This window comes from Monodelphis domestica, chromosome 2 (genome assembly GCF_027887165.1).
Source record: "Monodelphis domestica isolate mMonDom1 chromosome 2, mMonDom1.pri, whole genome shotgun sequence".
Taxonomy (NCBI): Eukaryota; Metazoa; Chordata; class Mammalia; order Didelphimorphia; family Didelphidae; genus Monodelphis; species Monodelphis domestica.
Window position 1 is genome coordinate 50,529,830 of NC_077228.1, and position 22,364 is coordinate 50,552,193.

General features: G+C 37.5%; 1 protein-coding gene across 1 annotated transcript in view; it reads right to left on the reverse strand.

Annotated features, from left to right (window-relative positions):
* Nucleotides 1-22,364, reverse strand: part of ADGRL2 (adhesion G protein-coupled receptor L2) — an 894,229-nt gene that overhangs the window by 694,190 nt on the left and 177,675 nt on the right. The window contains exon 2 of the mRNA XM_056815432.1: nt 13,935-14,003. The gene's annotated coding sequence lies outside the window, so the exon portion shown is untranslated. The remainder of the gene's footprint in view (nt 1-13,934; nt 14,004-22,364) is intronic.

Here is a 22,364-nt window from a genome sequence, read left to right on the forward strand (position 1 = left end):
TTTTTTTATTATTTGCTCTCTCTAATGGCATCTCTATGAGGGAATGCCAAGGGCTTCTCCATCAGAGTCTTAGATGCCAAGGGCTTCTCCAGCCCAAGTCTGAGCAGGAACTATCTATGATATCACTGACCATCTCCTTCTTGAAGACTTCTAAGGCAGAGTTTGTTACCGGTGAATGTAACCTGCTGAAATAATCCATTATACTTTCGTATAACCCATATTCCTTAGGGAGTTTTCCTTAAATAGAGTCCAAATCCATCTCCCCACAATTTCTATTCCTTGGTATTAGTTTTGTCTCCTGATGCCAAGCAAAACAAATTTAATCCTTTTTTTTTTCAGAAAAGAAACCTTAGAATATATGAAGTCAGTTAGAATATCTCCCCAAAGATTTTTCTTCTGTAGCCTTAATCATCTTCAGGTCCTTCAACTGATGCTTGTAAGGAATGATTTTGAATTCCTTCACAATCCTGGACACCCTCCACTGGAAGCAGCAGCTTTTGCCAAATTCCTCCCTAAAATGGGCTAACACGATAACCCAGATGTTGACTAGGGCACAGTATAGTGAGACTATCTACCTCTTCTATCTATAATCCTCTAGTAAGCATTCAGAATTGCTGTTTTTCCTTTTATCTAAACAATTCAGCTACACAGCATGGTGATTTGAGTGCTAGACTTGTAGTCAAGAAGATCTGAGTTCAAATATTAACTCATGTATTTATTTAGCTGGACAAGTCACTTAATCTCCTTTAGCTAATTTTAAAGAACTATTACTATTGTCCTATTGCTGTCAGATTGAGTTTTCTAAAACTCTTGTGAAATCACCTCATGCCTTTGCCTAATCAAAAAAATTTACAGGGGTTTTCTATTCCCCACCACATTAAATATAAATGACCATATCTGGTTGTCAAGACCATCTACAATCTGGAGTTCCCCTCTTCTTAGCCAACCTTCATAGAATTAGAGCAATAAGAGACCTTATGGGTCATTTAGTCCAACTCTCCCATTTTATAGATGAGGAACTAAGGCAGAGAGAAGGAAAAAAATTACTCGTCTAATGTCATACAGATACTAGGGGGCAAATCTCAAATTTGAATCCAGGTGCTTTGATTCTAAATCCAACACTCTTTCCACTATAGTATATGGGTAATTTTTTTTGCTATTTTTGCTGTCTATTCATAGGCTGACTCCTTAAAATGATCCAGGAAAATTATTCCCCCTCTTTGCAGAATCAACAAATAAATTGTAGTTCATAAATACACATGCCATGTTAATTTCCATTTCTCTTATCTAGGTTCCTCAGACTTGAAATGCCTTTTCTTTTTCTCAGAATTCCCCTTATATAGGTCCTTTATCCAAATAACCAATGATGATGGGAGCAATAGAGGCATCAGGAGCCCTAGCTAGCCCCTCAACATTTAGCCACTCCTTTTGAATGTCTACATCGAAAAGTGGTTAATTCTTGCATTGATTATGGGGATGTGGATCAGAGACCATAAAAAGCCTTGTAAATCCAGAGGAACTGGCCAGTTAGGTAAGGCTCAGCTGTTCCAGCTTCCAAGACAGCAGAAGTCTTTAGACAGCTGTGGGAACAAATGTTTGTTTATACCTCACTTACCATGTTCCATTTTGTATTATATTAATCCATGTTTGTGTTATAGCCACCAACTGGATTGCAAGGTGGCTTGTTGTGTATGTTGAGGAGAAGTATTATGGTAGAAGATGAACTGATGTCCTTTCTGGGAGTGGAATTTTGTGATTCTGGAATTCTTTAAGCTCAATGACTTTTCTAGTCTTTATATACCTTACTTCCTACCATGAACCCTTTGATTCAGTGATGCTAACATCCTTGCTGTTCCACAATCAAGATGTTCCATCTCTTGCTTCTGGACATTTTCCTCAGGCTATACCCCATACCTGGAATTCTCACCTTTCTCATCTCTACCTTTTGACTTCCTTAAGTTCTAAAATTCTGTCTTCTATAGGATATATTTGAGATGAATATTTCATAGGAACAGAGGAGTTATTTTTATCATTATTTGTTATATTCTTGTAATAATTATTTTACTGTATTAATGACTAACATAACAACAATAAAATATTATCTGGCATTAAAATGGCACTTAAAAGTTTGCAATTTAAAAAAAGGTTTGCCCTCCAAAAGAGGGCAAAGTCACAGGTATTAAGTAGCAGATCTGGAATTTGAATTAATTCCCCTGTAGATTTTATTCTTGACTCTCCAGACTTTTCCCATCATGCCACAGCAACCTCCTCTTCCTGAAAATTTACCCATGTATGTCTCTGCAGCTTCTTCCTCCTGTATTCTTACTCTACCTTAGTTTTCCTATACTGGAAGTGTACTTTGCTCCTTCAGCCCATTTCTCTGAATGGCTGTTTTCTCCCTGAATCTCTCTTTTAAGGAAAGGACTTAGATCATCCATGTTATTATTCTTGGGGGTGGGGGGACTCTACTCCAAGCTTTCCAAACATAATTTTCCATATTCCTCCCTTCCTCCTTTTTCAAATTCCCTTTTACCACCCTCCCACATTAATCGATCAAACAATAAACATTTATTAAGTGACTGTTATGAACCAGTCACTGTGCTATGCCTGGGGAAAAAGAAGCAAAAGATGTTCCTGCCCTCAACTATGAAGGAGATAAAAAACAAATATATGCAGAGAAGTGGTAGATGTTAGGATATAAGGTGCTTGAGGCCAAGAACTGTCTGTCTGCTGGTATTAGTATTTCCAATGCTCAGATGAAGTGTTTTGCACATAACCAGCCCTTAGTAAATATTTGACTTGTTGTCTCTTGCTGAGAGACATAATATATCCCAATGGTTAGGCATCATGAAGATCCCATTTCAAGTTATGCCTTCAGCACATACCAACTATGTGACTGTGGGCAAGTCAACTAACTTTTTGACACTCCAGACACCTCTCTAAATCTATAAGCTAGAAAAAGGGTCTGGAGGGAATTTGCATCATACAGAGAGATGCCTATACTAGATCAAAAAGACCTTTGTTTTGGGGTGATTGCTGCTCCATCAATAGATTTCCCTGATCATCATCCATAGTGATTCCTTCCCTTTGAAAGGACTAGTTTGGATTATCATTGAGATTAGTCATTTGTCCAAGATATACTCCCAATAATCCAAATCCTAATTATCATCCAAGATATAGTTTATATCCAAACCCATTCATAAAGCTGTCCTTGGTACATTCTAGTTCATATTTCTTTCTTTATCCTGTGAACTTCTTGTCATCCATATAGCATACCACTTATCATTTAATTATGTGCTGTTACATGCATCATTTAAATCATCACCCTGATTTTACTTATGAAGTTTTAAACCCCTGTCAACATGGAATCTAGAAACCCCAAACTTATAGCCTAGTAAGATCTGATGAACCCCAAGTTTTAGGATTAGCTTGTAAGTTGGAGACCCCAAAGCTTGTACTTGTTCCCTGTTCCTGTGAGAATCCACCCTGAAGGGCATCTCAGGCTAGCTGTTTCAGACTGAATAATGGACCCTGAGGTAAATGACATTCCTAGATGGGACTAAGCATAAAGCTGAGTGACTCTTCAAAGCAGTAGGCAGCATGACAGCCTCTTAGGCTGAAGGTCCTGAGTTCGTTCCCTGAAAGGGGGACATTTTAAGGCAAAAAATACAATGTACAATGGGGAAGCTTTTAAGGCAAAAAAGCATCACTCAGCTTTATGCTTAGCTTCACCTATCTAGGATTGTCATTTACCTCAGGGTCCATTATTCAGTCTGAAACTGCTAGCCTGAGATGCCCTTCAGGGTGGATTCTCACAGGAAAAGGGACAAGTTTTGGGGTCTCCAACATACAAGCTAGTCCTAAAACTTGGGGTTCATCAGAAAGTTTTGGGTTTCTAGATTCCATGCTGACATCCCCAACTAGATGGTAGAGGGTAGAGACTATAGTTTATACTTTTACATCTCCTTCTGAATCTATGATAATGTAGTGTAATAAGTAGAAAGTCATTAAATGCTTGAGCTTTATTCTATTTTCTTTAAATCTTGGGGGGCTTCTTTTTTTCCATCTGTGGCTTCCCTCTAAGATCATCTCTAATTTACCCTGGACAAGTCACTCAACCCTGATTGCCTAGCCCTTGCTGCTGTTCTATCTTATAATTGCTAGTACAGGAGACAAGGCACTGGAAATCAAGATGTCCATAAACTGGGGAATGGCTGAACAAATTCTGATATATGAATGGGATGGAATATTTTTGCTATAGAAGAAACGAGTAACATGATGATTTCAGAAAAAGTTGGAAAGACATACATGAACTGATGCAGAGTGAAGTTAGCAGAATCAGGAGAATATTGTACATAGAAACTGCAATATTGTACAATGATCAACTGTGAAAGACGGCTATTCTCAGTAATAATTGATCCAGGACAATTCTGAAGGACATATGACAAGAATGGTACCACTTCCAGAGAAAGAATTATTGAAGTCAGATTGCAGATCAAAGCACACTATTTTTCACTTTGATTTATTTGTGTTCTATTTTGGGATATTGTTTTTATGTGAGTATTCTTTCACAACAATGACCAATATTGTAAATATGCTTTGCATGATCACAAATATATAATTCAGATCAAGTTGCTTGCCACCTGGGTGGGGGTGGGAAGGGAGGGAGAAAAACAATTTGGATCTTATGGTTTTCAAGAGTGCGTTTTGAAAATTGTTGTTTCATGTAGTTAGGAAAATAAAATAATTTTTTAAATCGATATTAAGACAGAAGGTAAGGTGTTTTGTTTCTAAAAAAATTAGGTAAATTGTATTTATGACCAGTAGCAGAACATGTATGGTAATGTTTCAGATGCTCTCTGCCTAATTTAAAAATAAATTAATAAAACTGGAAGGGGAGGCAGGTGTTAAGATAGTATGTAAATTTAATATTAAAAATAAGGGATTATTTTCCCTCCAACACAACCCTGAATAATAAATTCCCTGAATTTGCCTGTGCCTGATAAATAGGATCTAGAAATGTTATCTCTTTCAGTGACATTGACGATCAGAATCATTTAACCCAACTCAAAATTTTTGACTTTACTAAGTCTACTGTCTAAATCTTGCTTGTACACAGTAATTTTTAGCCTGTCTCCTGCTTTAGACTGTAAGCTTCCTGAGGCAAGGACTATCTTTTCCCTTTTATTATATCTTTAATGTTTGGTGTAGTGCCTGGAACATGACACATGTTCAGTAAGTGCTTGTTATTATGATTTGACATGTAAAACAAGGAGTAGCACTAGATGAGCTCCTAGGTCCCTCTCAGCTCTATCTTGGTGTCCTATAAACTACACTTTAAGGGTTGTTGTAAATGTAAAAAAGATCATCTCTTAACATAGTGCCTGAGATGGTAGGCATTTAATAACCGTTAAATGACTTATTGATTGGCAGATATGAAAAGGTTCCATAAACCATGAGTGCTCTCCAAAAGAAACTATCCAGACATCCCCAAAGTAATCAAATGGTCAAACTATGAGTCTAAAGCAAGCTGAGAAAGCTGATGATCTCCCTCCTTCTTACACTGTTTTAGATTTTCAATGGTTATTTTTCAACACTTCAGAGAATCTATGATTTCACTAACATGAGAATGAGAATTTTTCATCTATTTGATTTTTCCTACATGCTCATGTGGAAATTAAATGTACCTGCTCATTCAGATGTTTTTCTTATACCACCTTTGTGATTATGACTGCAAACACATTCTAAGCTCCTGGTTTGTGTTAAGCTTCTGCTGGGTACCCAAAAGGAGGGGATGCAAAGAAGACTGAAGCAGGTCCCTGCCTCCAAGGAGATTATAGTCTAACAGAGGAGAAAAATATATACACATAATGGTGATATGCTTAGATCTTTTGGTTTCATCTCCTTGGGCTCCTCCCTACTTTAGGATTCCATTATTGTAAGAGCATTAGAAAGTTCTTAAGGAATTCTCAGGAACAAAGAATCATAGAATCATAGATTTAGATAAAGGAAAGCTCATATTTACATGATGTTTAATATTTGCCATGCTCTTTTCTCCAACTTATCTAATAATGGGATCATTAATGTTTCACTTCCTCTTCTACTTTACTGAGAAAACTAGATCTCTAAGAAGTCAAGAACTCTGTCAACAATCAAATACCATAATGAATATATATGTTCTTCTATCCATTAGACTAAACTCCTTGAAGCCATGAAGTGTTTTTGTTTTTTTTTCCCCCTTTGGATCCGGTACACTTAGGATAATGTTTATAATATAGTAAATACTTAATAAATACTTGTTTGTTGAGTGAATGATAGAATTTGAGGCAAATTTTAAACCCAAGAATTTTGTCTTTAGCAATCATTTCATGACATTATTTCCACTGTTTTAAATCCATCATGCCCATTCTCTGATCCTTACTGGAAATGATTCTGTCACACTAGAAAAAAAAAAGGACGGGAAGGGGGATTGGAATGATTCCCTTACACTAGAAAAAAGGAGGGGAAGGGGGATTGGAGTAGAATCAGGGGTCCTTAACTTGGTGTTCCCTTTGCAATCCCTTTGCATAGCTGACAAGAGGTCATCCAATATCTCACTGAAGACCTCCAAGTAGGCAGAACCAATTACATCCCCAGGGGTACCATTCAACATTTAGCTAGCTCTCATCCTTAACAAATTTTCCCTCACATCAAGCTTAAATGTGCCTTTTTGATTTCTATCTATTACTACTAGCTCTCCCCTCTGGGATAAAAGTGTTTTTTATACACACAGGGATACCCATGAATATATCGCTGAATACTTAAAATTTGTATGGACCAAAAAGGATTTAAGGAAAAAAATATCTTGCTCTTCCTAGTTAAGTCCCCTTCATCTATTCCCTCAAATGGTAGATGAGAAAACTTCATCACATTGATGCTAATTGCTCAAGATCACTTAAAGAGTTCAGCTGCAGAGTTGGGAATAGAACCCAGAAGTTCTCTTTCCCAGTCATCTATTTTTAACCATGACACTCTCCTAAAATGCTGGTTACAGGGAATAGATATTATCCATTCATATTTCTTACATTACCATAGCAATCAAAATTATTTATAGCATAAAGACCCCAGAAAAAAATCATACTGGAATATTTTAACATAAAACTTAATTTTAATTTTTTAAAGGATTACACTGAAGCATTGTATTAATCCCTAACATTATCCCTTTAGCTCTAACACTTACTTGCCTTCCTGTCCCAGGATTATGTATTTTCTAGTTCTGCTTTTATTTATTGGTTTATAAACATTTTTCCAAACAGGAAAATAAAGAAGTGCTATTATTTGCCCCCAAATCACAAGTTAGAACAATGAAAAAACTCTATTTTATTTATTTTAAGTTTCTAAATCTCAACATTGGAAGAATCCTTTGAAATATCAACTCATGCCTGTGTACAAATCATTCCCAACAAATGGCAATTATGTCTTGGCTCATGTACTTCTAATAAGGGTATTCCAACTATCTTGGGAGGTAGCTTATTCCATTTTTTTACAGGTCTAATAATTAGAAAGCTTTTTCTTGCATTGATTCCAATTTCTAGTCAACTGCTTCTGATTCTGAATCCTGAAGCCTATCAGGACAAAGCTAATTGTATTCTTCTGTGAAAGTCCTTCAAATATACTTGATGGTAACTATTATGAACCTCTCCGTCTCATCTCTTCTAGCTTCTTTCAACCAGTCCTCATGTGGTGTGATCTCTAGACTCTTTAATATTTTGTTTCCTTTGGCTCAATCAGTCAACTAATTGATAATCAAGTATATATGACCTTCCTAAGATTTAATACCCGGTACTAGGTACTAAATACAGAACCTTAGAGTAGTCTGATTGAGATAGACAATTACAAGACTTATCTCCCTAGTCCTTGAAAATAGATTTCTCTAACTATGGTGTAAGATTGAATTAGTTTTTTTTTTACTTCCATATCACATTATTGGCTCATCCATTACTCATATGTCACTAAAACCCCTGGATCTATGAAATCATGCCTTCTCTGATTTGTACTTGTGAAATTTGGTGTGATCCATCCTTGATAAAGCCTCATGGTTCCTTAGTGAGGACAAAAGCCTACGCATAACTTCAAAGTTTCATGGTTTTCACAGTGCTTTGTGGGACCGGATCCTGGTGAAACTAGTAAAGTATACATTAATTCTCTCACCTCTCTTCCTGCCCCCACAATATACACTTTTACTACAGCAACCAGAGCTTCTATAAGCAAAGAAACTGTATGGGGCACATTAGGGCAGTTCTAGTTAACCATGCCTCCTGGGTAGATTCATCTGGGATCCAGTCATGGGCTCTTTATGAAAGTAGAATATAATAAGTGGCTTTGAGGACTTCAGCATACAGCTCCTGAAACCACAGGGAACCTCCTTGCTGGTTGCTTTAAATGTCCCTGCCCACCCATGCCTTTTCCTTTTCCTTTTGTGAACTACTTTTTAACTGCCTTGGGAACTGCTTTTACCTAAGGGTATGGTATATATTTTTATGAAAAGGACTGATTATTTGAACCATCAGTCCCCATTTCAGCTTTTCTTGGCCATGATACTAGAGTGATTTCCTTCTCTAACAATGACAATAGAACACAGATATTGTTAATATATGGTTTCCCAAGTAACAATGCACTAGTAGAGATTTTATGCAGTATAAAGTGGCCCCAAAACCTATTTTGGTTTGACACCCCTAATTTAGATCAATCCTCCCATTTTACAGATAAGGAAATTGATGAGGCAAAGGTGAAGTGATTTCCTGAGGTCCTAGAGGAATCAAGTGCCAGGGATGGAGGGGAATAAAGACCTGAAAAAGGCAGGAAAGGGCCAGGTTGTTAAGAACTTTAAGTGGCAAACAATGGGTTTATATTTGATCCTGAAGACAATTGCAAGTCTTTATCATTTACTAAGGGGTGGTGTGGTGAGGATGACTTGATCAGACCTGTATTTGAAGGAAATCACTTTGGTGGTTCTATGGAAGATGTATTAGAATAGGGAGAGATGAGACAAGGAGCCCAAAGAGGAGGCAACTGCAATAGTCCTAGCAAGAGACAATATGGACCTGAACTAATACCATTTTTGTACAGGAAAAGGAGCTACTGGGAAACTCTAGCAAAGAAGGGAGTTTACATAGCTGACTTTTAGCTCATTAGCCACACATACCAATTTGAATCTTCCACTTGCTTTTTTATTAGGAGAGGTGCCTCTGCTACCCTAGAAAGCCCTTTAGTTTTTCAAGTTCCATTTTCTCCTTCTTAAAACTATGCCAACTGATATTTGCATGTTTCTGAAAAGGGCAGCAGACTTCCTATTGGAGCCTCTGACTACCCTTGGAAATCTTCTGGCTGTCACCCCTGCTCACAGGTCCCTTTACATTGCAGATCACCTAGGGCTAGAAGTGACCCCTTCAACTGGCAAGAGGTTCCTGGCATATTTTTCCTCCTGGCTTTTACATGAAAGGTGTAACATATCTCCTTTCGAGGTATAATGTGTTTCCTTTAGAAGTCAGGCTGCCAAAAGGGGAATTTTTATCAATAGCTTTTTAAAAATCAGAGACTTGGATGAAAATACAAATCTGTGGATGACATGATGCTGGAAGGGAGAGTTAATTCACTAGGGACAGAGTCAAGATCCAAAAAGGTCTTGACAGGCTGGAATGATGAGCCCAATCTAACAGAATGGCATTTAATAGAAATGACATGGTTACTAGACAGGTAGACCAGGGAAATGCTGCAGAAATAACATACAGAGAGATCTCAGCACAGCAATTGACCAAGTTCCTCGTAATATCCCTGTAGAAAAGATGGAAGGAGATAGAGGATAGGATTCAAAACTGAACAAAGGACTAGATCCAAATAGGATTGATGTTAACCTGGAGGTTTTTATGGGGTATTTCTAGGTCCTGTCCTCACACAGGCTTCATTCAACATTGTTTATCAGTAAATAAGGAGATGGCCATAGAGAGTGGGCTTTGCAGCTTTAAGGTTAATAATAGAACGAGGACTGGAACTGTGATTTTACAGTCACAGGGAATTGCCAGGTGAGAAAACCCCTCTTCCAATGTAGGTCAGTACCTTCTCTGCAATTTGTAGTCCTAGAGAGTTGCCTAGAGCAATGAGACATTGAGTATTTGGCCCAGGGTCTAATAGCCCAATCTACATGGGAGACGGAACTTGAACTCAGGTCTTTCTGAGTTTAACAGTAGCTCTCTATTGGATATACTACAATGACTCTCAGATTAGTAACATGAACATTTCTATAATGCTTTTAAAGTTTACGGAACACTTTTGAATGCATTATTTTATTTTATCCTCATAATAATGCCATATAATCAGTATTAGAGGGATTTTTTTATCCCCATTTTACAGAGATGAAACTAAGACTATTTTTTGTTCTTTCATCATTTTTCATTAATGTCTTTGTGACTCCACTTAAGGTTTTCTTGGCAGATACTGGAGTGAGTTTGCCATTTCCTTTGACATATTTTACTAATGAAGAAACTGAGGCAAACAAGGCAATGTAACACCCTAGATCACTCAGCTAATATGAATCTAAGGTCAGATTTTGAAATCATGAAGTTGATCTTCTCGACTTCAGACCCAGCACTCTATCCACTAGCCCATTAGCTACTTCCAAAAAAGATTTAGGAAGATTAAATGAATTGCCAATAGTCAATTAGCCTAGAAGTGTCAGAAGCAGCACACTTGTCCCCTAAGCGGAGAACTCTTTCTAATACCCACAGCTGTCTTGTGAAACACAAAATTGGGATGGGTATAAAGTACATTGGATAATAGGGTCAAGTTCTATAAAGACTGGGTAATAGGTAGTATCAAATAAAAGATTTAATAGGGAGTAGTGTGATCATCATGGAACATTAGAAAAAAATGGGAAACTGAAATCAGAGAGACCCATTGGGCTGCTTTTATAAAAGTCTGGTCGAGAAGAGATGAAGGATGGACTCATGATGGAAAAGGCTATCTACCACCAAAGCGGGAACCGACAGAGGTTGAACGTAGATTGCAGTATACCATTCTTCACTTTATTTTCTCCATGAATTTTTCTCTAGTGTAAGTGATATGTGCCATATTTCACAACATGATGAATATGAAATTATGTATTTTATACTATTGTGCTCAAAGGAATAATAAAGTGGAGGAATTCCATGGAGGCTGGAACAACCTCCAGGGAGTGATGCAGAGTGAAAGGAGCAGAACCAGGAGAACATTGTACACAGAGACTGATACACTGTGGTACAATTGTACATAATGGACTTCTCCATGATTGTCAATGCAATGTCCCTGAACAACCTGCAGGGATCTAGGAGAAAAAACACTATCCACAAGCAGAGGACAAACTGTGGGAGTAAAAACACCAGGAAAAGGCAACTGATTGACTACAGGAGTGGAGGAGATATGACTGAGGAGAAACTCTAAATGAACACCCTAATGCAAATACCAACAACATGGAAATGGGTTCTGATCAAGGACACATGTGATACCCAGTGGAATCGTGGGTCAGCTAAGGGAAGGGTGGTGGGAGAGGGGGAGGAAAAGAAAATGATTTTGTTTCCATGTTATATTGCATTGACATGATCTTGAGAAATAAAAACAAAAAGATGGAGATTTAACTTGGATAGTGATAGGATAACAGGAGTTAATAAAAAAAATAGCCAGCATTTATGTGGTAGTTTAAGATTCACAAAGAATTTTATATGTATCATCTTACTTGATGCGCACAATAGCCCTAGGGAAAAGTTGGTATTATTAGTTCCATTTTAGAGATGAGGAAATTGATCTTAAGAGACATTCTCAGGATCACAAAGCTAGATAAGTGAGATGACATTTGAACCTCGGTCTTTTTGATTAGGTCGTGAGCACTATTCAATGCACCACCTAACTCACTATTTAGTTCCAGAGAAAAAATGAGGAAATGAGATATTCATCTGGAGGACTCTAGGAGTTTGTTTTTCTTTGAAAAATAAACCCTTACCTTATATCTTAGAATCAATACTGTTAATTCTAGGCTCCACGGCAAAAGAGCAGTATGGGCCAGGCTATGGGTATTGAGGGACTTGCCCAGGTCACAAAGGTAGGAAATGTTTAAAGCCAGACTTGAACCCAGATATTCCCGTCTCTAGGCTTGACTCTCATTCTAGTAAGCCACCCAGCTTCCATGAAGTGATGTTTCTTCTTATCTTTCAACACACTGTAAAAATAGACTCAAATTCAGGCCCCAATCCCCAGAATCCTTTGCTCCACTTCCCCAGAGTGCTTTGTAATCACACTGAATTCTCGCCTGGGCAAGAACACAAATGATTATTTAAAGGAGTTCTCTGCCTACTGAGGGGTCTTTTTGGACTTCTGTTTTGGAGAAGATGTGGCTCTTTTCATAATGTAGGTGAGGTCTTGTCTAGGCCTCTCTGGCTTAGGCACATGTTTCTTATTCTGTATTTTCTTTAATCCTTAATCTTTAATAAACCTCATAAAAATATAATACTCCTTGCAGAGAAAAACTAATTTCTACCTGCCTCAGTTTCCCCTAAATTTTAACCTTTACAACACACTAAAATCAACTTCTCTAACTTCTTTATTTGCCTCTCCCAACAGAACCTACAGACCACTGGGATCACTAGACAAGGCATATCACATTAAGAACACTAAGAATTAGGTCCTAAGCTATAAAGTAGTAGAGTTTTAGTATGATGGGCTGAAGAGAAAAATGAGACTCTAAAACAAATTCTTCCCATTTCCCTTTTCCTTTTAGAGATTTCCAAGTATAGGATAAACTAGCATCTTTCACACTGCTTCTATTTAGGAACATACAATTCTGGGTTTTGTAGTCAATGGCATTTATCGTAGCTGCCAGTTTAATCTTCCTAATCTACTGCTTTGATCATAATGTTCCTTTCCTTGAAAGCTTTTGTTAGCTTCTTATTGCCTATCAAATAAAGTTTAAACTGCCTATACTGGCATTTGAGGCTCCCTAAAATATGACCTTCATGTACTATGGACTCTAGTTCCACTCAATGCATTGTTCTCCTTTCATTTCATTCTACCCATTAACTTTGCTCAAACTGTCTTCCATATCCAGAGTAGACTGAATCTCTGCCTGTTGAAATTTCTATCTTCCACCCAAATCCAATTGATGGGCTATCTCCCCACAAAGCCTTCTATTATCTATTCCACCACCCAGCCAAAAAATATCTCTCCCTTTTCAATTTTTTTTTCATAGCACAATGTCTAGACCTTTCCTTTCTACTTACCACATTCTTCCATGATCCATCATCATATGGTTATTGGTCTTACCTTTCAAATTGGAATCTGAGTTTCCTGAGGGCAAGGTCTGTACTTTCTTTTCTTAACCTTTTGTGCTTTATAGGCTCACTAAATACTGTATTCATTTGAATTTTGTTTTCTTAGAGGTGTTTTTCTAGGAGTAATAATGTATGGTAATTCACTTTCCCCTCTGTGTCCTTCCCTATTCTTGGCTGGTCCCCATTTGTGACTAAGGGCATGTATTTACAAATGTGCTATCTAGTATTCTGGGCTAACCTTGAAGGTGTGGAATAGGACAAAGAACATTGTGACTAAAGGGATATAACCCATCACCTTGGGTCTACTGTCCATCCAGTTCCAGATAAATTTTCAAAGTCATAGTTCTGACCCGGACTTCAAAATGACTGAATAATTAAGGAAATGATATTTTTCTTTTTCCTTCCTATTTTTTGCCCCAATGTACAGTTATTCTCTTTGCCTCACCTTTAAAACTACATGCCATTTAAAAAAAAAAGAAAAAGAAAAAATATCCTCTGTGACAAATCTGCATTTTTGTTCCATCAAAAAACTTCTTCCTTCTTGCTATAATTTAGACAAACTTTATTTTTTTAGTGGAAAAATTAGGATGGATTATTTACCTGGATCTAGTAGGTTTCATGTTCCTCAGGACCAGGTGAGATGTTCAGAGTAAGTGAATGATTTGATACCTAAGAGAAGAAAGGAAGTAATCAAATGGATTATTGCTAGAATAAGGAGATTGTCCAACTACTTCCTGGGCTTTTGTTGTGAGGATCAAATGATGGAAAGCCCAAGTGAGGAAATCCCCTTTACCAAATTACCAAATTTACCAAAATTACCTTTACCAAAAATGGTAATAATGATCATTATACCTAACATTTTTATGGTGCCTTCTGTGTGCCAGACACCATTTTACAATTATTGCCGCATTTGATCCACACAACAATCCTGAGAGGTAGGCACTATTATTATCTCCATTGTAGAGATAAGGAAACTGAGCCAAACACATTAAGTGCCCTGCCCAGAGTCACACAGTTAGGATACGTTGAAAGTGGGAACTGATCATAAGTGTTCGTGACTTCAAGGCAGCCCCTCTATCCACTAAAGTGGGCTGCCTCTTGCTTAATTAATTAATTAATAGCCATATGATTTTGGTTAAATAGGATGAAGAAAACTCTTTGTTTATTGACTTAAAAATGTTTAAAGAACATGGATGAGGACATAGTTCAGTTTTAATGATTCCTGCAAAGCCTTCTCTTCAGTTTAAGATCAGTAAGGACAAAGTTCATCTGATTGGACATGAGGGCGAATGAAGGATAACTGGGTAGGGGCAGTGATGTTTGCTAGGGGAAGAGGCCTGAGGGGAAGCAAGAAATGGACCAGAAAGGCTAGTGGCCTGAGAACAAGCTCAGACAAAAAGCAATAACAATGTTTGTATGAGCTCTGGAAATGAGCAGCATGGCTGAGCCCAGGAGGGCAGGAGAGGCTCTCACCTGCCTGGGGAAAGGGGTTAATATAAAGATCAATCGCCCTCTTATCTTGTTAGCATTTAGACAGCCCATTGATGCCACATGCTTTCTCTGAATGTAAAAAACCAGGTTAACCATTGGAAAGCTGCCACCATCCTGGCCCGGAACCCCAGTTCTCTCTGCTCTGTCAGTAGGAGGGAGAGGGCCAAACTGTGACCCATGAAAAAACTGTGCACCTGTTCCTCTTGCAAAAGCAGATGTAGGAGCAATCAGTGAGTAGACCTGTGTGGCAGGAGTGGTGGTGCGGGAGGGTTAGTTGGTTTCTCTGTGATGACTATCCTGGGATTTGATAGGTTCATAAAGCTATCATTATAACATGAAAAACACTTTGGTTTTAAAATTTTAAATGGTAGGAAAATTTGTATTTTCCCTTTGGGGAAAAAAAAATCTCCCTAGAGTACATTATGGTCATTTGATAAGAAAAAAAAAATACAAAGATTTATCAGTTCATTCTCTTTTCCATAAAATTTGTGGCAGATTTTCAAGAGTCACTGACCAAAAGTGTCACTTCTCTTGTTAATCATTCTTCCTCTTAGTCTTCTGGGATAGAATTTTTATCTTGGTTCACTAATTAAAAAAAAATCTAAATTTATTTGTTTGTTATGTTATTAAAATACCTAGTTAACTCTCTTTTTCTTCTCCCCTTATTAGAAAGGCATTATTTAATAAAAAGATATATATATATATATATGTATGTATATATATATATATATGAAGCTATGTCTTACTTATTTCCGTTTATCATTACAAATTGCCAATAATGAAAAGCCCAGAAAGAAAACAACAAAAAATATCCCAGAACCAATGACACGTCTATCCAACTACTGTAAGAAAAGAAGAAAAATTTTCTTTATATATACTGGTGACCCTCCTCTCATTCCTAATTGTTCTTGCCTGAACTACTCTCTTTCTCAACATATTTTGCCCAAGTACAAAATAATGAGTCCTTCTGGCTCTCTCACCCAGCCTCTTCCAAGAATTTACCTTTCACTTGGGGTATTCAGCTTTTATAAGACCATTCTAGACTATCCAACTTCTGTAACCAGAGAGGCATTCCGTTGTTTCTTTAATAAAAATGTTTATAATTAATTTATCTTATTTATTTTTATCTTATGCATGTTGATTATTTATGCATTCTTCTTCAAGATATTCATGTTTGTTTGGCTGCCAGGTAATATTTTCCACTTTACCTTGAGTATTTCTAATGAATCTAGTCAAAAATACATCCTTGACAATAAGATAGATGAGAAAGGGTCTAGAGATTTAGAAGTTGGTCATGGATTTTTAAAAGCAGGGAGACAGAGGAAGCACAGAGGTAGCCTGAGTATTTCTGTTCTCATCAGCTAAAGAAGGGCTTAGAAGTCAATTGAGAAGCCATTTGGTAAAGATTTTCCAGTCAAAGGACCCAGAACACTTCCTCTGTCACTTATTAGCAATGGAACTGGATAAGTCACTACTTGAGCAGCTTTGACTAGGTAGTACCAGTTTCCCTGGGAGTTGGAAAAGAACAATGAAATTAAATAACTATTCATTTCTTTGATAAATATATATGTATGTGTACATAAATTATAGAGAATAGAGATTTTTTTTTTGCTACCTGGGAACATGATAGTACGATGAGAGAAAAATAATATATTATTTTTTGGCCTGATAACTAGTTTTTCTGAGTGTTAAAAGACTAAGTATTGGGGATATAAAGGCCAAAAGAAATGAAAAAATAGAGCTTTCCCCGAAAGATTTTATATTTTAATTAGTTGCCACAAGAAGAACTTAATTAAATATACTTAAGGTATACACTAAGAAATACAAAAATAATTGCAAGAGGGAAAGAGTGCTAATAAATAGGTGGATCAGAAAAGGTCTTTAGGAGGAAAGGCAAATGGGCTGTGATTTGGAAGATGCTAGGAATTCTACAAGACAGAAGAAAAGATATGAGGCAATGATTCCTGGATCACAGTCATTCTATTAAGGATCAGCATATCACTCCTCCCAGAAATCTCAAACATTAGGAAAGTTAGTCTTTGGTCTTTGGAAAATTATGGTGCAGCTAAGGGATGCAGTGGAGAGGGGGCCAGGTATGGAGTCAGGAAGACTCCTCTTTTTGAGTTTAAATCCAGTTTCAGACCATGCCTAGTTGTATGACCCTAGGCAAGTCACTAAACCTTGATTGCCTCAGTTTTTCATCTTTAAAATGAGCTGGAGAAAGAAATGGAAAATTACTCCAATATCTTTGCTAAGAAAATCCCAAAAGAGATCATGAAGAGTTGAACAAAACTGAAAAATGCCTGAACTTTGAAAAATTAGGTGTAGTCCATTTTCAAGGTGAGGGATGAGTTTTATTCCTTTTACAGAGAACTTTTGCTGAAACATTGTTCTGAGAGTTCATGTGTAGGACATTGTGATAAGTGAAAAACAAGTCTTAGAAGAAGATAACAAGAGCCAATAATACTTAACCCTTACATAATATTTTATGAATATTTTATTTCATCCTCTTTTCACAGATTTCATCCATTTTACAGATGAGAAAACTGAAACTGAAAGGTTAAGTTATTTAGCCAGGGTTACACAGTGTCCATGAGGTCAGTTTGAACTCAGGACTCCCTGACTCAGGGTCCAGCACTCTATGCACTACATCACCTAGCTATGGAAGATGACTAACCTGAATTTTGCTAAAAATAAATAATGGTCAGGATTGAAGATGGGAGGTCCTGGGTTCAAATTTGTCCTCAGACACTTCCTAGCTTTGTGAACCTGGGCAAAATACTTAACCCCAATTACCTAGCCCCTAGTGGTCTTCTGCCTTGGAAGCAATACTTAGTATTGATTCTAAGACAGAAAATAAAGGTTTAAAAAATAACCATTCCAGTGTCATTAGAGAAGTCTGTGAGGCAGGGCTGGAGATGATTACTAAGGTCAATTCACTGAATTGTGATTGCTTTGAGCTCTCTTTGGTGAAAACAATTATAGAAACAGAGCTGTGGGAAGGTGGAGAGAGGGTAGACCCTGTACTGTGGCTTATTTTGCTAAGGGAAGAAAGATGCATTTAAGAGTCCTTGCTGAATTACTCATTTTTCTGTCTGATTTGTGCTATAGTGAAATAGTAGACTGTGAAATGTTTGGGAGAGCGGCAGATTTTTAGCTGAAAAAAAAGATCACATTTAGGGATTGAGTGAATTAACATTAAGTATGAAGTCACTCCATCTTTAACCACATTTCACTGTACAAAGGTAATTATAAGTAAGTGCTGAGATTCGTAGTCGTAAATGTTGCCCTGAAAGAGATTGGCCCATCTTTTATTTTGTTTAAATAGGTTCTTCGATTTGAAAATTCAGGGTTCAAGGAGTTTTCACTACTTCCTCGAGAGGTTCAATCACGCTAGTGCAAGGTTCAATGACTGCCAAGCATGATAACAACTTGAGCATAACGGAGTGAGAATTACTTCCTTTAATGAGATTGAATCATGAGCCTCTTCCAGGCCTGATTTTAATATGGCGGGACCTAATGAGACCAAAATTAGCCAAGGCTGGCCAATATGCTGGCTGAAGCTCTCTTCTCCCAAGCTTAATTTTCATAGGTTCCCAGAAAAGAGTTTTCCAGGATTCTTATGATTCCAGCTATCCTTTGAGAACACCCTCTCATCTTTTCCCTTTGCCTCTAATCTCTAAGCTCCTTCGAAGCCCATTTCTGACATGTGGCCCTTCCTGATACGAGTACTTCACACTTTGAAAGCAAAATGGATCTCCTATTTAGGACCACAGTATCATAGGTTTAGATTTGGAAAGAACCTCCGAACATCTACTCTAAATCCCTAAAGAAAGAACATCTACTCTAAACCCCTCATTTTATAGATAAGCAAACAGAATCCAAGAGGTATGAAGAGATTAGTACAAAATTAAACATGTAATAAATGATGGAAGCAGGATTTGAACCTGTCTTCTAACTCCATAGTCTGACTCTTTCTGTATACCATATATGTATGCATGTTGTGTGTTTTCCACCCAATATTTCTTGGATGTCATTGCGTCTAGAGGGCAAGGGTTTCCTCAACTTTTCTCTTTGTGTTCTCAGAGTCTTGCATACTCTGTAGAACTTAATAGGGACTAGACCTCATTAGCAAACAATAAATAAATAAATAACTCATTTATTAAGCTGTGAAATAAATAAATAAAATGCTTGTTAGTTGATTTATTGTCCACTGAATTGATCACCTTTTGGATATGTATATCCTTTTCTTTGGCAACCTTTCAGAATTCCCAAAATACCTTGATTGAATATGGAAAGATGAATGTTTTGAATCTTAGGGGGGGGGGTCTAGAATAATAAAATTTGAAATGTTAAAAATACAAGTTCAGGGCTTTCAGAAAATAGTTAGATTTCTGGTTAAAAGACAATGCTTACAATGTAATTCAGAATTACAGCTCAGCTGACTAGGGGAAAATCAAAACACTTCCAAGGCGTGGGATAAGTACTTCCAGTTGCAAATAGAGACAGGGTAATTGATAGGGTTTCCAGGTCCCTGAATTGAAATGCTTACATAATTGTAATAAAAACAAAACCAAACCCCAAATATTGGCCAAAAAGGAGATCCAAGAGAGAAGAGGAATAATTTTAGAATCTCCAAGTACAGGGAACAGTTTGATGCAATTTTAAAAAAGGATGGGCTTTTGCCCCAGAAGTCTAGCATTCAAGTGTCAACTCTTTCATACACTAGCTGTATTTTGTTTGTAAGTGATTTCAGCAATGTAAGCCAAGGTTTTTCTTTCTTATAAAATAATGAATAATAGAACTACAAAGTTAGATGAGTCTTGGGAAGTCATCAAGTTCAACCAATAATTTCCCATTTGTGGGGCCACTAGGGTGCAATGGATAAAGATTCATCTCCTCGAGTTAAAATCATTTAGTACCTATGTGACCCTGGGCAAGTCATTTAACCTTGTTTCCCTCAGTTCCTCATCTGTAAAATGAGCTGGAGAAGGAAATTGCAAACCACTCCAATATCTTTGCCAAGAAAACCCCAGATTGGGTCACCAGGAGTCAAATATGTCAGGCAAAATGACTGAACAACAATAACAAAAACATTAGTGATAAATGATCATCTAGGTTTTTCCTGAAGACCTTCAGTAAAGAGAAATCTACTACTTCTCAACTCGTCTCATTCTCTTGGGAAAAAGCTTTAATTATTAGAAAGTTTCCCCTTCTCCCCCCCCCCAACCTGAAATTAAGCTTAAATTTGCTTCTTTGCAACTCTTGCCCATTGCTTTTTGTTCTAATTTCCTGGACCAAGAAGAATAAATTTATTCCTGTCTTCACATGCCAGCCCTTTAAATAGGTGAAGATTACTAATAAGACTTGTAAACTAGCACACTATAAGTAAGGAAGCCCTTGGACAAACCCAATAGACCAGATAACCCCCCTTAGCATAGGCTGGCCTTTCCTAGGGTTATATTTGTAGTTAGAAATTCAAATTCTTGCTCTGTACCTTACTAGCTAATCATGACCAAGTCACTTAATCTTAAAGGTCCTCAGTTTTCCCATCTATACCTTGTAAATGCTAAATCCCATTCAGCTAAAAATCCTATAATCCTATCACATGGGATGGTCATGAGCATCTATCTAATGGGACAATGAATATACTTGGCTTTTGTAAAAGTGCAGTAAAAACCCAAGCTAAGCTATAAACTCTACATCTGTAAAGAGTAAATAGGAAAATTAAAGTAGAATTTCACTCCCACCTACATTATCATTCAGCTATATTGCCATTGTGTGGCCATCTTCTTCGAAAGTGTTTGCTCCCTAAAATGCAATGTTCAAATACTCGCAAATGCAAAAAGCTTCAGTTCCCCCACTTTGAAGTTATTGACAACTTGTTTGTGGCCTCAGAAGGGACAATGATTATATTTTGTAAGCTGTCTTGTCTTGATTTATAATTTGGATCTACAGAAATGACAATGGAGAGAGCAATTCTCATTCAATGGAAAACACAGAACATATACAACAACAGGATGAATGACTCAGTTTCACAGACTGTGACTCTTGTTCCAGACCCAAAGGACATTCATGGGATGGGCTTCATCTCTCCACTTCCTCCTCCAATCAGTCAAATGACTTGGGCTTTATTTCCCCCCTTTCCCTTGGATGGGAACAGGAAGGCCCCCCTAAATCGAGTCTGTCAGAATACTGACATTACTGGGGATATGCAAATTTATGAGACTAAAGCAGTTGCTGTTTGCTTGGTGTGAAAAAAGCATTCCTTCTTATAAAAACAGTAGGGAAAAATTAGTTCTCTTGTTTGTACATTTGTGATTCTTGGAGGCTGCTGATGCCTGCCTCATCTGTTCTTAACCCTTGTCATGAATTTTTTCTTACAGAGGCAGTAGCAATGTCTTTGCTTGGAAGTTAAACAAATTGACTGGCCCAAAGAATGCCCTCTGGGGCACGCATCTTGCCTGTAGACATCCAACCAGTATGTGCCAAACCACAGGCATGAGTGGTGCCTGATGCCCAGATAAATAAGCAGGTAAATGTTGGGGAACACATTTGGTGGAGGCTTCTTACCATCTGGACTTGCTATTTAAAGGAGTGAATTTATAGACATTCCCTGGAAGGGGTAAAGTGTGGAAGGGAAAAGACCCAACAAATCACTTTGTGGGAGCTTATATATGATAAAAAATAGCAAGGAGATGAGTAAAAATGCTTCCCTGAAAGCCTAATACTAATTTCAACAAGCTCTTATGAAGCCCCTGCTATGTACAAAGAAAGTTCTTCCTGTGCTAGACATTGTGGGTACAACTATTAAACCAAAAGGGGTCCCTGCCTTCAAGTAGCTTATGTTCTTTTTTGAGGGGAAGGTGGTTTACTTCTACACATACAAATGTACGCATGTTAATTTAATTGGAGGAAGGATTATAGACTCAGAACTTAAAGGACCTCAGAGGCCCATCTATTCCAACCCCTGCCTAACCTAGATTTCTCTCTATAGCATCCCTAACAAGCCGTTATCCAGGCTTTTCTTTGAAAACTTCCATTCAGTGGATCCTGCCGACCCTGGAGACAGGTAGGGTAGAATACTTTGGAGTATTGGAATAAAGTATTTCCTAAATTTGTCTCTTTGCAACTTTGCAAAGAGAGGAAAAAAATAATCCCTGCCTTCAGGGAGCTCATGTTCTAATGGTGGAGGGAACATATAAACTACTATGTATATACATGGTACATAATAACAATAATCACATTTATACAGCTCTTTGAGACTTGTAAAGTATTTGCCATGTTGCCATGTTTGATCTTCTCAACCATCCTGTGGATACTGTTGTTGAGTCATTTCAGTTGTGTCTGATTGTGAGATAGGTGTTATGATTTTACCCATTTACAGATGAGGAAACTGAGGCTGAGTGAGATTATATGAGATGCTCAGGGCCACACTGCTAGGCAGACTCAGGTAGGGTTCAAATTTTAGTCTTCCTTACTCCAAACCAAAGTTATCTCCAAGGAAAAATACTACCAGTTCAGAGGTTGGGAGGACAG